The following is a 6320-nucleotide window of genomic DNA, read 5'->3' as shown; positions in this document are numbered from 1 at the left end:
TTGATGCCCAGAGGCCAGGTTAGCCATTCATTTGTTGACAGCTTGGAGCCCAGGTGGTTGATCTCAGGAATCCAGAACTGCACTCAAACATATACCATGAAGGGGATCCCCAAGAGATGGCCAGAGGAGGAATAAGGAAAGCCTGAATCTCTGTGAGGACTTGGACATTCTTTCCTCTCCTGGCTCAGCTCCCAGTAACTTTCTCAGACTAACAGGCATACTGATGACCTGAAGATCCTGGGAAAATGCAGATTCTGCTGTAACATGGATGAACTTTGAGGACATTATGCTAAGTGAAATAAGTCAGTCACATAAGGACAAATGGTTCTGTATATATGAGGTCCCTAGAGTTGTCACATTCTTAGAGACAGAAGTAGAATGTTGGTTACCAGGGGCAGAGGGAGGGGAGTTGGGGAGTTAGTGTTTAATGGGTATGGAGTTTCTGTTCTGCAAGATGAAGAGCTTTCTGGATGGATGGTGGTGATGGTTGCAAGAGTCCTCAGTGTCACTGAACTGTACTCCTAAAATTGGTTAAGGTGATACATTTCATGCATATTTACCTCAATTAAAAACTTTAAAAATGCAAATTCTGATTCAGGAATTTTAGGGGAGAGGCCTGAGATTCTGCATTTCCACATAGCTCCCAGGTGAGGCCGATACAGTTTAACCACACACCTTGTGCTGAGGATCATGCTTTCAGTTGCAAGCTACTGCAAAGCCCAGCCAGGTTCCTTGAGCTCCTTTTTAACAGCCCCGCACCTGCTTTGCATTAAAGCTACTGTAACTGCTTGAATGAAATGGAAGTGGACTCTAAGCCCTTTGCAAACACTGGCCTCTTCATTCTACCTTCAGAGACACTGCCAAGAAAGTCTCCTTCACAACAGACACAATCATGGCAAAATACTTCTATAAGCAGGATTCTTTTCTGGCCTACTCACTAGAAAATAATCTCCAGCCCAATAGCTCATCTGCTCAGTTACTAGAAGGTTCTTGCAATGCATTTTAACTGACAGTTTTCTTTGGCTAGCCCATGAACACAGGGACCACCTCTGTGATGTTCACCACTTATCTCTGAGTCCTAGCACAGTAGTGTTCAATAAATAGTTGTTGAATGAAAATAGCTAACTGTGGGGAAAATGGAAGCTTCTATGGCCAGGATCCTCACCTGACCCCAAACTACTTGATGATGTAATTGGCCTACTGCTAGGCTACTGCTTCCACACCTGTAGGCAATGAGCTATTGTTGACAGAGTCACTACATAAGGAGCTCTGCCCAGTGCTCTGGCCAGAGGCAGAGATGAAGGAGGATTACAAACCTGCAGACTGCTAGATGCAGATGTGATTCTAGTGCTCAACATACTGCTAGGAGAATAAAGCCCAGTAATAAACCCTTTCACCACAAGAATGTTCCATTGTCATTTCTCAGTCTCACTGAATCCATAGCAAACTTGCCTGGGGCTGAAACCCTCAGGCAAGACACTAACACATACATAGTGCTTATAAATCAATGTTCTGAGAATTTTATACAGTAGATTATATTTTGCAAAGAAGGCTATAAATTATCTCCCATCCTACAAGTTCTTATAATGTCACCTTGATATATTCCTCCCACTGAGGAATGTGAGTCCACCCTCAAGGAGTCCTCCCCTTGAATGGGGATGGACTCAGTAAGGGTCAAATGAGCACTTGAAGAGAAACCTAAGGATTATTTGCTTACGTTTTTGTGTTCTTTATCATTGGAGAAAAGATCTTTCTCGAAGTAGAGTGTACCTTCTTCCTGTATCAGTCAATGATTGCCACAAAGGGCTACATAACAAGCCCCCATCAGTGGATTTACAATCTTTTATTCTCATGGATATATGGCTTCACTGGGGGTTGGCTGACCCACACTGTGCTCAGATGGGGTGGTTTGCTTTGGCTGCATGTCAGTCATCCTTCTCTAGAACCAGAGCGCCAGCCTGCCTGGGTCCTCACCACACCAGCAAAAGCTCAAGTCATCAAGCCGATTCACGCACATGCTTTTCAGTCCCCCTAGCATTGCATCTGTGTATAGCCCAGTGGTCAAACAAGTCTCAGGCTGAACCCAGAGTCAAGTGTTAGGAACAGGAGTGAATATTTTTAACAACAGTCACATCCTTTTCCAAATGTTAGCGACATATTTAGAGGTGTTTAGAGGTCCTATAAATTTATGGTGGTAACCATTTCCCCATTCCATTCAATACCCTGAGCATTTATTATCAAAGGCTGGATGGTACTTCATCAGGTGAATGTGCCAGAATGACACATGTTCATCACTCCCCAGTGGTTGACCGTTTAGCTTGCTTCCTATTATTGCTTCTGTAATTAATATATTATAATAAACATCTAGCATATATATCTTGGCTCAAATTTACTGATTATTTTCTTAGGAAGAACTCCTAGAGGTAGAATTTCTGATCAAAGGGATTCAAAATTTTAAGGCTGTGGACAGAGTGTTAATGGCAGAGAGCTTTGTTTGAAGTCCCTCCTGGAAAGATTACACACTAACTGGTCTATATAAATGGAAACTCACATGCTAATTAAACTCATTGCAAAACATGAAAGCAGTTTTAGCCTCAAATGAACTTGGGTGGCATAAGCCAGTTTTGCCTAGGACTGATCACCGGAAAATGGAAAATTCAACTTTTACTGGGGAGAGAAATTCTGTGCTGAAGCCTACAGTTACAGTCAACACCTATTTATTTTGCAAAACACTATGGAAGAGTGTAGAAGACCAAAACATGCTTTCTGTCCTAAGAAGTGTTTGCTTTTTTATAACAGAATTCATTTGCTAAATCATACTTGGGAGCACGACACTACATTTATTTTTAAAAATCGAAGCTCTGGGCCCCCATTGTCAAGGTTGGTGAGAAGTCCAAATCAGTTGAGTGGAGAGGTTTCACATACACACACACGCGCGTGCGCGCGCACATACACACTACTGGAGCTCTGCCATGTATACGGTAAACAGGTTGTGCACTGAACAACTGCAGGGGGAGTTATACCATAGACTGTGGTGTGAATGGCCCCTGTGGAGTTGCTGTAATGCAGTGTAACATCTCTGCCCCGCTTAGGTTGTTCAAGAACTGAGGGACTCATGCCAGGCAGAGAAATGGAGGTATGCCGGGTCTTCGGTGGGTTGCTCCCCAATGCCAATGCTCCTTGCCTGTGTCTGGTGAAGGTGGGCATATGTGTCAGCAGTTGCAAGGGGAGCTCTAGTTTTTCCGGTCCCAGCCCAGCTATGGGGATTGTCCCTGCCACTTTCAAAGTGAAAACACTTGCAGCCCAGTCCCCCTAGGACCACTCTGTCTTTGGCTGCACTCCCTTAGGAAGGCATGTTAGAATAGAACCATATTCTAAATATTGAGAGGGGGTCCATGTCCTCTTTCGCTGCCATGCTCACAGGCCACCATCTCCTTTCCCTCCAGTGCTTCAGACTAATCCCCTGCTGGGTCTCAGCGGGGGTCGAAAACACAGATGCCTACAAAGACAGGCAGGTACAGAAGTGAATGGTAGGGTGTTATAAAGTCTTGGGGAGTGGTGGGGATTGTGGCAAACTGGAAAGTATACAATCTATCTAAAGGGCACCAGCCTGACTCAGATCCTGCCAGCTTTTTTGTTATATAAAAATAGGAGCCCAGAGATGCTAAAGCTTTGAGAACCCAGAAATTTAGATTTTCACTGGAAATTTCCCACTTTTTGAAAACTGCAACTAATATTTAAAATTCATATAGAAAACTTCCAGTCCAAATAAGATAGCCTAAGCCACCCACTTTAACCTGTGGCCTAAACCTCAGAAAACAAAGGGGCTGCCATCCCACCAGGCACTTTTTCTTTTTCCCCACAGCAAGCACACAAAAGGGCTGTTAACTCCCCCTCCAGCTAAGGGAAGTCAGACTTCCTTGACACAAAGGCCCAGTGACCTTCTCTCAGGGGAGGGAGACAGGAGGCGGTGGGGAAATACTTTTCATTCTTTCTGGAGGAGCCAGGGAGAAACAACAACTTTCCCCGCCAGCTTATGTGGCTAATGGAGTACATTACAGTCTTGACAATTTGGAGGCTATTATTTGGAGGATCAGACATCAGTAACTGCATAATAATTACACAGTAGTATTTGGACAGGCCCAGAGCATGAACCTGCCAGGCCAGGTGTGGAAGTATACAAGCAACCGTAGGTGGGGGTGCTGGCTGTGGTGAGGCATGTGGGAGGCAGGGAGGGAAGGCTGAGGGCTGAATTGAGCAAGGAGGTCCTGGCCCCAGTGTTAGGCTAAGACCCATTTGGATTTTATCCTTTAGGAATGAAGGGCTCCCTAAGGCTTTCTGCCAGGGGAGAGGCATGACCGAGGGTGCGGTTTTGAGAGTCATCTTGCAGATCAATGCTGGTGTCAGGGTGAATTAGGGAAAAGAAGGGGATGGCTGTCGGGAAACTGGTTCAGGAGCTGTAGAAAGCATCCAGGTATGAGCTAAGGCCTGCTGTGGGTGCAGCAAGGAGGAGAGGAAGAGGCAGGCATGGCACTGTTGCAAAAGCAGAATCGGCAGGAAGTGAGGCAGCAGGGAGGGGAAGCAATCAAGATCACAATCTGGGCGGCTCCACGCTCCCTTCCTCTCCCGGGTCCTCCATGGGGTGAAGGGGAGAAAGTGATGTTTTCAAAGGAAGAGGTTTATAAATTTCAGTGCTCACCATCCCCAGAGCATACAGCATGGGACTAGTCCTGCTTTCAACCCATCATCATATTTGAGACTCGGGCCATTCTGACATGAACAGTTATTCACCTTTTAATATCTGTGACATGCCCGAGTTTAATTAGGGCAGGTGTTATAGGCTGAATTATGTTCTCACAGAATTCATATGTTGAAGTCCTAACTCCCTGTACCTCTGTCCACATTTAGAGGGAGGGTTTTAAGAGGTGATGCAGTTAAATGAGGTCTTGGCTGGGGTGGGGGGATGCTAATTCAGTATGACAAGTGTTCTGATAAGAAGAGATTAGGACACAGACATGTACATAGGTAAGAGCTTGTGAAGACACAGGGAGCGGATGACATCTACAAACCAAAGAAGGTGTCTAGAAGGAATCAACCCAGCTGACACCTTGAACTTGAACTTTGAGCCTCAGGACTATGAGACAATAAATCTCTGCTTTGTTGAAGGCATCCAGCCCATGGTACTTTGTTAAGGCAGCCCTAGCAAACAAACACAGTGGGGTTTTTTCCTTCTTAATGGTAAATGACAAGGTGAAGTATCTTGTTTTTTTTTTTTGTATAGACTGATGTTAACATTTTTTTAAATTAAGGTATCATTGATACACAATCTTAGGAAGGTTTCACATGAACAAGATTGTGGTTTCAACATTCACCCATATGATCAAATCCCACCCCCCACCTCATTGCAGTTGCTGTCCATCAGCATAGTAAGATGCCACAGAGTCACTACTTGCCTTCTCTGTTACACTGTCTTCTCTGTGATCCACCCCCCCCCCCACCACGTGTGCCAATCATAAATGCCCCTCAATCCCCTTCTCCCTCCCTTCCCCACTCACTCTCCCTATGGTAACCGCTAGTCCATTCTTGGAGTCTGTGAGTCTGCTGCTGTTTTGTGCCTTCAGTTTTGCTTTGTGGTTATACTCCACAAATGAGTGAAATCATTTGGCACTTGTCTTTCTCTGCCTGGCTTATTTCGCTGAGCATAGTACCAACTTGCCCCATCCAAGTTGTTGCAAATGGTAGGATTTGTTTTCTTCTTATGGCTGAATAATATTCCCTTGTGTATATGTACCACATCTTTATCCATTCAGCCACTGATGGACACTTAGGTTGCTTCCATATCTTGGTTACTATAAATAGTGCTGTGATATACATAGGTGTGCATATATCTTTTTGAATCAGGGATCTTGTTTTCTTTGAGTAAATTCCTAGGGGAAGAATTCCTGGGTCAAATGGTATTTCTATTTTTAGTTTTTTCAAGAACCCCCATATTGCTTTTCACAATGGTTGCAACAATTTGCATTCAAGGTGGTGTATCTTAAAACTGATGCAATCTAAGCATCTTTAAGTCTAGGAGTTAATATAACACTTCATTTTTCTCTTGTGCATATAAACTGTTCAGATTAAGGTAACTGTATAATTTATCATCAAAACTGGGATAATTTTAAGAGTGAAAAGGGGAGGAGGTGCTATTAATAATTAGTCAGGATGGCAGGGGTTACCAAGCACTGTCCTAGACAGACACAGACATCCTGTACCCACTGAGTGTGCTGAGAGAAGAGCACGTCACCCATGTCCAGCAGCTCATCCTGGATTTGTCT

This window comes from Manis javanica, chromosome 15, assembly GCF_040802235.1.
Source record: "Manis javanica isolate MJ-LG chromosome 15, MJ_LKY, whole genome shotgun sequence".
Lineage (NCBI taxonomy): Eukaryota > Metazoa > Chordata > Mammalia > Pholidota > Manidae > Manis > Manis javanica.
This window is presented reverse-complemented; position numbering follows the sequence as displayed.